Here is an 11052-nt window from a genome sequence, read left to right on the forward strand (position 1 = left end):
TTATGAACATAGAGGAATCCTTGACAAAAACTGCTCCATTGAAAGGTCTTTCACTTTTTTTTTTGCTGATTTGAGAACAGCACTATTGAAAAAAATCTTGTTTATGTGAAAAGAAACTCTCTCTGAGAAGCACACTAATTTCACTGAAATTACCAGGGAGAAGTTATCACAACACTTATTTCCAAAACACTGTCAAATAGGTTTTATTTTGCCTTTATAATTTTGATTTTTAGATAACATTACAATTTTATACAGTTGGGAAATCAAAGCATTTAGACTCGGATTAAGAGTCAAAACCAGACCATTCAGTCATAATGCAATCAAAAGTTTCCTTAAGACTGAAAAGTTTTTTCAGAACATTTTGTTTCAGAAGTTATTTGGAGAGTGGTGACATTTTGAGTTCTGAGTCAATATGAGGTAAAAGTTTAAAGTCTTGAAAGAACACAGTGATTCCTGTGGCTCTCATGCCTGCTGCACCCAGGCTGAGCCCAAAGAATTTTCAAAATTGTGTCGCTCACTTCTATGGACTAAGGCTGGTAAGAGGAGAAACTGAGTTACAAAATACGCTTCTTGAAAATATCATGAAACACTATTTGTAGGAAAAAGGTGCTTATTGAAAGAATTCTTTGTTCCAGTGTGTGGTAGGTGAAATAAAACAATTGATCATAACGGTAGATATACTGTATCAGAGGTCTGGTTTTGGACTATGTTGGTGGGACAAAAATGTTTCTACGCAGTTGCTGGTTTTGCACCAGGATTTGTTTTACAGAAAGCACTGAAGCTGCAACATGACTTGACAACCCTGTCAATCTAATACCTGGCAGCTGCCAAGAAGAGCTGTTCCACCCTATTCTCTTACCATATGCCTTATGTACTCAGCAGTTGTTTCAAATTCCAGGATTTGGTGGCTGGCAGATACTGGTAAAATGGATCCTTCAAAGAAGATGAAAAATTGTTGAAAAGAGCTTTCTGATAGATGAGCTAACTTGGTCAGCTGTCTCTTGTGGCTGTATTATTCAACCAACGCAAAACCAGACAGCAGGGGAGTGAGCAAAGAGCCCCTCTCAACAACAATTTCAGCATTGCTATAGCCTCAAACCACCTGTTAAATGCAAGAAATCTTCTGTCTGCTAATCTTAGCAGCATAAAACAGTTGCCCCCCAATAAGAAGTCACAATCTCAGAATGTATACATGTTTACGCATGGAAGCAGTAGTCCCAGCAGTTATCTTTTCTTCAAAGAATACCAATTTAAGTAGCCCATATAAATAAAGTAAATCTTCATTTTGCAGACAGAGGATGGGACCATATGTTCAGGGTTTCAAAAGATGGTTGTAGCACACCTGGAAAAAGAGCTAATTTCACAGAGGCTCTGTTTGATGTTTTAATCAAGAAGTGGTTCTGAGGTTCTCCATGACACCTATGTCTGCATCCGTAGGAGGTTTGACATGCTACATAGAGTTACAACTGTTATGCTACAGAATGTAGATCTTCTATATATGGGAAATATCTCAGCGATGCTAGGAAGCCCTATTTTGGAGAAAAAAGAAAAGATTTTGAAATCAGGAGAGCAAAACGTGAAGAGGGAAACAGAACTGCTGGTAGTGAGCGTCAGTAGCCACATTAAGAGAATTCTGATCTGTTAGTTTGTAAGAAAGGCATTAGATGCCATGCAGCAAGCCTCCAAGCCAGGAGTATCTTCCTTGGGAATCACTGTTTTAGTTTTGGACGCTTACTCTACGTAATGAAGTTATATTGTCATTGCTGCCAATAATCCTTGGCCGAGTGCTGTCCTTTGAATTCTACCCTGGAACCCGCAGCTAATTTCTTAATCTTCATCTGTGGTTTATGATTAACATGGATATTTGTTGTCTGGCAGTGGACGATTTGAATGTGGTTCTGAAGCTTTGACAGTGAGGCTGCTTGGCGGAGAACTGGACTTTTGGGGACTACACAGCTTTATGCAGTGCTGTGTTACAAATTCCCTGATATAGCTATAAGCAAATTGATGCATCTGCACATCATAGAAGGAAGTCAGGAAAAGTTGCTAATGAAATCACAGAAGCAGCATAGTCTCATTAGCACAGTGCTACCTATTATTCTAATTATTCTAACTAGTCTAATTATCTGTGGTGGAACATCAAGATTACTAGGGCTTTTCTGATTCTGGTTCCAGAGCCACCTTGGCTGGTTCTGTCTCAAGGATCTTTCTGTGCCGTGCTACTGGGTGAGGCAGACATATTCTCTGATGTTGGTGTGGTTTTGTTTTTGTGCCCTGCTCAGATGCAGAACATACCTCCTCTCTCCTAGAAGACATACCTCCTTTCCTGCACAGAAAGCTTCTCTCTATTTTCTGCTATTCTTATTTCCGGAGTAGAGCATTTTGACCAGTCCATGAGATCCCTGTTTGGAAGCCGCAGTTTCTGAGTTAGATTGTGAACTCTGGGTATGGGTTTGTTTCAGCTGTATCTCTGATTCTTTATTTATGCTGTTTACTATTGTCTTGGTATTTTGTACTTGATTTTTCTTCCATTTGCTCTTTCTGGGATAATCCAATGCAAGTCTGTAAAGGAAAATGTGGATTTCATCTCATCAGAGCTAGTTGAAGAACACTTATTACCTCTGTGGCTCTCTGCTCTCAGCCCCATGCCTCATTAGCCCTCCACAAAAGTAACTATGCTTTGCCAACTTTAAACAGGAATATTTTCTAGGAAACCCATTTTCTTTCATTGCAAGACTGGTACTTCTTGTTTGATGACACTTGGGTTTTTTTAGGCCTCAAGCTGTCCTATATTTTCAATAATTATAATGCAGCAAAAAGTACTTGACATGAACTTTAAAGTTCCCCAAATCTAGAAGGCAAATAGGGCCACCTCTTGCCCTTGTTTGTTTCCTTTTGGTTTCTTTCATTTTTTTTTCAAGCCAAGATCATGAATTTTCTTAGCCTGATTGGGCTGAGCTTCAAATAGTTCGGTATGAGGAGATGGAAGCTGAAAGAGTTCAAGGCTCCTGTGAATTGTTTCCCTGAATTAAGTGGGCTTTTGTGTGATTTTGTGGTCAGGGAACCACAAAGTCATTTTAGCCACCTGTGAGCATCCTTCCCCTTCCCTCCCTTCATATTGTACTGAGACCCAAATGACTAAGATACATGCAATGTGCTGCTTTTTAGTGGGTCAGTGTCGTCACAAAGCATACCTTAGAATTGTCTCACCATCTATGTAATATGCACATGCATAAAGCCCACTGTGATTTGTCGTCAAGGGGTACTGACTGAGTATTTCAGAAATGGTAGCATGGTTTATGGCCTCAGGGCCCATAAATGACTTGGGTTTCCTTAGTTCCTCCACACATGAGCAGGAGGACTGCAGGCACAGGCATGTCTTTAGTGAAGTATAGGTAAGCCTTAGTGAATAGAAACCTTCTAAAGGTATCTGGAAGTCCTGTGTAGCACAAGAGAAAAATTTCCTTCCTTCTTATCAACTGGATTGTTCAGGAGCCTGACAGGAAATTTTTCTCTTAATCATGCTGTGAGTAAATAAATGCCCCCAGCCCTCACTTTGTCTATGAAAAAGAGGTCTCACAACACGTAGCTCACATGGTGTGTTAAAAAACAAGTGGCTTCACAGAGTTATATCAGTACCTATGTGCACAATATCTATAGTGGGGGAGTTACATGGTTCCCATATTCTACGAAATGCCCCTTGAACACTGATTTCCTATTGGGGTGAGGGACAAGAATACTCCTGTACCTCCCTCAGATTGCTTTCTCACCATATGTAAAGACACAAGGGGGAAATCCAGCTTGTTTCAATCAGGTCTTCAGTATGGATAATGTAGGAGCAGGGACCCTGCTGGAACATGTTGTGCTGTTCGGATCTCTGGTCAAAACAGTTTATTTCCTTTGAATGCCTAGTGCTAATACCATCTAATTTCCTTATATCTGATTAACTTTTAATGCTCCTCAGCATTATTCTTTTCTCTAGAACACTTCAAAGCCTCATGACCAGTAAGGTTTGAGTGCACATTTAAACTTATACACTTTGAATGGTCTTGGACTTTTGGGACCAGTAGGAAATACATATCATATCTGTGCTTCTTGGAGTCACAAGAATTAGAAATTTGCTGAATTAGAAATGCTTGAATCAGTTGCAATTAGGAGAGTTGTTGGAAAAAAACCCCATATTCTCTCTGGCGCTGAAATTGCAAAATGAGAAGGCAGTTCTTCTGGAAGCAGTTTTAGACAGGGAAGAACCTCACTTCCATGCATGATTAATGAGAAAGAAAACATAAAATAAAAAACCTAAGAGACAGTCTTGAATTAATATATAATAGGCCGATACTAGAACAAACTCAGTGATTTCCACTGAATAATGCAGTTTTACATTGTTCAGGTGGGCTGAATTCTCTGGAATGAAGTTCACATATTAAATAGCTGAAAAAAAATTTCCATGATAGAGCAATTCTTAGACAAGTGTACTTGTAAAATGATACAGAATGTGAGCTGGAAATGTCACTGAGCCACAGCTAGTATTAAAAAAAAAAAAATCATTTATCTCTCCAGCAGAAACCTCTTGAGTGACTGCAGAAGGCAAGAGGGTTTGTCTGTCTGAAATCCGTATTGTGGCTGCACTTTGTGACAGTGCAGGTAGATTCTGCTTCTGACTGAGGCTGTTTCATTTACAGGCATTACTGTATGGGAACAGTTTGGTTACAGAGCTCCTTTAGTACTATTATAAGAACATAGTGGAACAGATTATGATTATTAACAGTTATGTGGCTTCACAGACACCCTTATACCTGTAGAAAATACAGTTCTTACCTAAAACCCCCTTTTTCTTTCACTCCCAACACCCACAGAGCAATACACATCCTCACTGACAGTACTGACACAGTTTTGGAGGTTCTTGGATATGTTAGTTTGGTATTACAACACAATAAAAGAAGTTAAAAACAGTACTATCCTCCTCCCCTGAACTGTGATTTCCCCAAGAAATTTCATCTTTGAGTAATAAATGGGCAAGTGAGAGTTTGGAAGTGTTTGGTGAGAGCTGGCAGAAGGGAGCATTCAAAAACTGAGTACCTCAAAATGGTTGTTTATCTTTCAGCTGTGAAGTAACTAGTGTTTCTCCCCAATATTTGCTGCTTGTGATTCAAGTTGGCTGAGGGTCTTAGATGCCCACAAGAATTTTGTTTTTCTCCTCATTTTATTCTTTGACTTAATAAAAGACACTGCCTCTGCCAATTCAGCTGCCCTCGGTATTTCTTTTAGCTTCATCCTTTTTTTGAGAAGCTAAGGCCTTGGTAAACATAGGTTTCTGATGACGTATTCTTAAGCAGATGGAAATCAATATCTTAAGGGTTTTTTTGCAATTTAAAGTCCAGAGTCTCTGAACATCTCAAAGGAATGCCAAGGTTTTAGCAAGTGAACTATATGGCAATGCAATCTTGTTATTTCCTTGTTTATCTTCATCTCCTGCCTCTAGGTGTAACCTGAGTTTGCTCACAAGCTTTGAAAGATATATGTAAGAAGTAGGTGACCAGTCCAGTCTTGAGTTCATAGGCTGGTGAGATCAGTCAACAAGCATTTAAAAAATTTGTAAGGGGTCACCAATTTCATACTGGGAACTCTCATATCTTTGAGGCATGTGGTAAAACTTGTTCTGTATTTGCCAGAAAGCAACTTTTATCATAAAATATATAGCAAGCTGAATTAGAAGTGAGTTTACTTTTGGGGCATAGATTGTTACAGGTGTAAAAAGAGAAACTGTGGAATCGAGGCTGCTTAACAGAGAGGCTTATCCAAACCTCAGCTCTGGTGACAGGCTGTAACGAAGCAACCAGTCACCCTGCTGTATCTATTCCCCTGAAAAAAGATTTTTTTTTTTTTTTTAGTTAATATGTCATTTGCTGTATGTTAGTGAAAATATGCTTATACTACTAAATTTGAACGTGCTTTGTTCTTTTCATTCATAAAGGACTTATTTTCATACAAGGTAAGTGTCTTTGTATACTAAAAAACAGTGGTGCTACTTCCAAGGTAGTTAAAAACCTGACAATAGACTTTGCAGCCAATTTTCTATGTCTCTCATTTCATAGAAGATCCTGGTTAAGAAAGGTAGGGAGTGGCATATCCTGCCCATTCCTTGATAAGGACAGAAGGCTCTAGTTTGCAGGAGCATTGTTGCTTGTACGTTTTTTGTCCAAACAATCATAGGTCCAAACACCACCCTTGTGTGTGGAATGGTAATGTCATTAGAGTGCCCAAGCTGAGTACGAGTTAAAGACTGGTGTTAGACTAATAGGAGTCCAAGAGAGGGAGGATCCTGAAGACATTGACCTCCTAAATAAAAGGAAGATGGGAATTACAATTACTTATACAAGAGGAAATAGCTTATATGCATTCTTTAAGCATTTCAGCTAAAGCTGTAAATAAGCAATTGCTAAGAAAACATCTGATGGCATCAGGAGTTCCTACATTAAACAAGGCACAAAGCTGAAATCTGCTACCTCATACCAGAGAACAGTACCCTTTACTGGGTTCATTTAAAGGACTATTTGCCTTCATCTTACTTCCCTGTCAAACTAAAATGAAAATGAAACCACTTTCAGAAAACTTAACTGCAGGAGCAAAATCTAGAATTTAGGTAGTTATAGATATGCCAGGTCTTGACATATCTATAAAAAACTTGCAAAAAGTTCAGATAAGTAATGGTCTTCCTTCTTCAGGCCTTACCCTGCTCCACTCCACTCTACTCCAGACAGGGAAGGTAGGAAATTTAAGTGCATTCACTGCTCTTGCTGTGCCAGCACTGGTAGCACCCCCCAGAGAGGCAGATATTAAGTCCTGGTGTCCTGCAGAGTAAGAGGGACCCCTTTCCCTTTGCAAAGGACCACAAGTGCTGTCTGTTTAGCAGCATTCCTTTGCACACAGTGTGGCTGAAAAAAAATCCCACCAAAAATAATTTAATAAGGGCTTTTATCAGCATAAACCTCAGGCAGAGAAGGGCATTAAAAATATGACATAATGTAAATACTGAAGTTACTGATGAGCCCACAGGCACCCAGAGGTCTGGGGTTTCTATAATGATTTGTCACAGAAAAGAAGGAAGGCGGTTGTGATATCATTGGGGTAAAGTTGTGACCCAAAGCAGGCAACCAGCAGTGACTGTCCACATCAACTGCCTATGGCTAAGAGGAACTTAACTGCTAAAGAAAATGTGGAGAAACTCAGCTAAGAATGAGAGGCCTGTTGATCCAGTATTTTCTACCTAGTTTAAAGAGGTGAAGTAGCAGAGATTTATCACCACTCCAGCCTCTTTACAGTATTGGAAAACCAAAGGCTGATGTCTGGTACGTTTCTAGCAATTTGGCATTCTAATACAATAAAAATACAAGGTAGAACTGAATACTTAAGTATTTACTCCTAAATAACTAAAAGTACAGGAAAATGTGGAGGAAAAAAGTTGTATCTCCTGATTAGGGCAAGACTTTTGGACTCAAGGCCTCTCAGTTCTGTATCTTAGCCATGCATTGCCTAGACCCAGGGTTGTTAGAATATTCTGCTTATTGAATACCCTGAACAAAAAGATGTTCGGGTGTGATGCACTACTCACTGAATTCTGTCTTTCCTTTTGACTCACTAGACCTTGGATCACACTCAGACTTTTTTTCACTATAGAAAAGCAAGCATACTTCATCAGAAAACTTTGGAAATTATTATACTACGGGTCAGGTGTGAGAATTTCCTTACATTGGCTGTGATCCCACTGGCGTGAGGGATTAGCTGAGGCCAAGATGTAACAATGCAGCCTCACCTCTGTTTAAATTACTGAAGTCTTCAATTCAAAATGTCAGTTTACAAATGGAAAGAGTACTGCAAGGAGTGAAAACTCAACATGGGGACTTGGAATTACCTTTGGCATTTCATTTTCTCTTCTTTTCTGTGTAAGTTAAAATCTATTTGATTATTTACCATTGATACATATTTAGAGGATGTCCTTGAGATATATTTGAAACAATAATAGGGCAGGGGGGACTGGATGGCTAAAAATCAATATAAAATGTAACAACATGCAATATTTACAGTTACTTTTTTGTTATTATTATCTCTCTTGAACATGTAGTATTTCAGCAGATATTTTAGTAGGGACATAAAGCTGTAAGTAGACAAAAGAACTAGAGCAAAATGTTTGGAAAGCTCTCATCTAAAAGATGAAACGTGCAGTATCTGACCAGATTTTATTAAGTTTTTTTTACCCTTAGGCTTAGTTATGAGACCAATGAACCAATGAAAGATCTGCTTTGCCAATTTCCAGCCCCCCACCCCCCCCTCCCCAAGAGACTCTCCAGGAAAAGACTCGTAAGACAGCACGGACTAGATTGTATTAATTATGTTGTATTCTCATGGTACTGCAAAAGTTTTTTGAAATAGCAGAAATTCAGAGGGCTGCATTATTTCATTCTTACTGTCTAGTTTTACGTCACTCAATGCAGATGAGTGTAAGTTTCTTGAGTGATCAGTATTTTTTGTAATAATCCGAGGGATACAAGCACAAGGTCTTACAATTCAAGCTGTGTTGGGATGTAGAAAATGTATCAGTCTGCAGGAGGAATTTTGCAAAATATGTACTGTTACATTACAGGCTTTTATGTATGCACCAAATGACAGAAAAATACCACTTTGGTTTTACAGGTAAGTAGAGTCAAAAGATGTTAATGTAGTTCTTAAGAATTTGGTAGAGCTACTCCAGTATATCCTCTCTGAGAATACTTTAAGTTTTATAAACAAAACTAAAGACCCAGTATTATAACTAATTCTTGCTGAGGAGTAATATTAACATGAGACAGAAGACTATGCTTGTGGTTTTAGTAGGAACAAAACCATTCCTCAAAATTAAGGTTAGATTGCTTGTTGAAGTAAATAAAATGAGCCTAAATTAGCCAGAGTATATAACCACAAAGGGAAAAGGATCTGATTTTACGTTCAAAGAAACTTCAGGAGTGTTAGAAACGTTGTCATTCTCATACTTCTGAAATAAACTAGTTACAATTTATTCATAGTTAGAGATACAGGTAAACACAGGAAAACAATTAATTTTCTCACATGTTTATAATGATTTGGAACATCAACATAAAGATACACACAGAAAAATCTTTCTCTCCTGCCTGACAGCTAGTAAATAAGAAAGACATAACTGCCTTGCAAAACACAGAAATAAAAATAATAGAATACACACAAAGAGCTGAGGAGAAATTGATGCTGAAAAAAATGCATCCCATTCATTATTATATTCCCTCATTAATTTTCTAGATAGTTTAGAGAGATGATAGAATCATTGAATAATTTGGGTTGGAAAAGACCTTTAAATTCATCGAGTTCAACTACAAACCTAACACTACCAAGTCCATCCACCAATAAAACATATATCTAAGTGTACAAGAGATCACATTAGGAAGAAAAGAAGAACATAAAAAAATTAAAGGTTATTGGAGTAGAAAGAGTAAAGCATATAATAAGGTAATTTAAATCTCTAAAATGACTCAGAAAAAAATATTATCAGGAAATAAGTAAGGTAAAGAGCTCCTTAAATCTATGAAGATGAAAAAAATAGAATAGAAATCTCATGGTAGTTAAGGAATAGAAAAAAATATATGTCACTGGAAAACAGGAAGAAAAGGAAAGAAAAGAAAATGAGAAAGATTAATGAAATCTTCAAACAAGAACAAAATTATACCTGAGAGAGTAATAAAGTACTTCACATAATTACAATGCAAATATCCACAGCCCTCTTTCTAAAATGTGAACAGGTACAAACACTACTATGGCACTGACAGAAGCAACAAGCGTAACAAATAACAGCACTCAGAACTACGTAAATACACCTAGGAATACAGAGCCAGAAGGCACAAAAAGCCTAGTAGCACACAGCTCAAATAAAATCACAAGAGAACAAAATATGGAGATATACCTTTCGCATCCTGAAACATCACTGGTGACCTCCTCCAATACAAGGACTCTCAAAGGAGAACGGAGCACAGAGACTATGACCATGACACAACGTGGTAAAGGGACCTCAATTAAAGTGTCTGCCAAGAGCCAGGTGAACAACACCGCCATTCCAAAAATGAAGCCAGAATCCACTACCAAAAAAGAAGTCACAGTAAATAGACGTGCTGCCTTAACCTACAAAAGCCTCAGCTCAGCATCAAGAAGCCCTTACCCCTATAAAGATGGATCCCCAACTACCACTCCTAGCCCACAGCAAAGCAGCGCCAGCGGCATCACTGGGATGGACGTGGACATCACGTCCCACCCACCCATGGCACTTGCATCCTCCACTTCTTCATCCCCTCCCGCTGTGACGAGTGCTGGGTCGGGCGCTGAGAAAGCAGATTCCGCAACACACAGCCCAGCTTCAGACACAACCACTCCCCAGCCATCAGATTCCACTGCCGGCACGTCCCCCAACGCAGACACCTCAGATACCATTGGTACAAGCCTTTCGCCCACGTCGCCTGGCAGTGCGCAGACGCAAGCAGCACAGTTCGCCTCTACGGTCGTCATGCACGGGCAGGCCACTGTGCAGGTGGGGGACACTACATCTTCCATGGGGAGCCCCTTGCCTGACGCGGCAACAGCCTCTGTGTCAAGCCACGAGATGACGGCTCCCGGCAAAGGCAAAAGTCCGACCACAATGCAGGGGAGTGGCACGAGCACACAGCCCGACGCCAAGTCCTCCCTTTATCTCCCTGCCACAGCTTTGGTGACCGCCTCCATGTCGAGCATGGCAGGCGGAGAAGGCAGCACAGACACTGTGCCCATGACGCCAAGTGGCGATGGGAGCTCCCTGAGAGTGACTGCCGCGAGGGCAGGGCAGAGCCCCGCCGTCACAACGATGATGCGCGACACCACTGACACCGCTGTGGGCACAGCGAGTGGCAGTGCTGCCAATCTGCCCCTCAGGCCCACCTCCTTGCCTGTGGGCTCCTCACGTGCCACTCCTAGCCCACAGCAAAGCAGCGCCAGCGGCATCACTGGGATGGACGTGGACAT

At 40.0% G+C, this 11052-nt stretch overlaps 1 long non-coding RNA gene across 1 annotated transcript; it reads right to left on the reverse strand.

The window, feature by feature from the left end:
• Positions 1 to 217: 217 nt before the first annotated feature.
• On the reverse strand, positions 218 to 10748 carry LOC119143355. Its single transcript, XR_005102680.1, has 3 exons — positions 10486 to 10748; positions 9968 to 10139; positions 218 to 2562 (listed from the first exon to the last, which is right to left on the reverse strand). It is a non-coding gene; the product is annotated as an uncharacterized LOC119143355 (long non-coding RNA).
• Between the last annotated feature and the right edge of the window lie 304 nt (positions 10749 to 11052).

This window comes from Falco rusticolus, chromosome 2, assembly GCF_015220075.1.
Source record: "Falco rusticolus isolate bFalRus1 chromosome 2, bFalRus1.pri, whole genome shotgun sequence".
Classification (NCBI taxonomy): domain Eukaryota; kingdom Metazoa; phylum Chordata; class Aves; order Falconiformes; family Falconidae; genus Falco; species Falco rusticolus.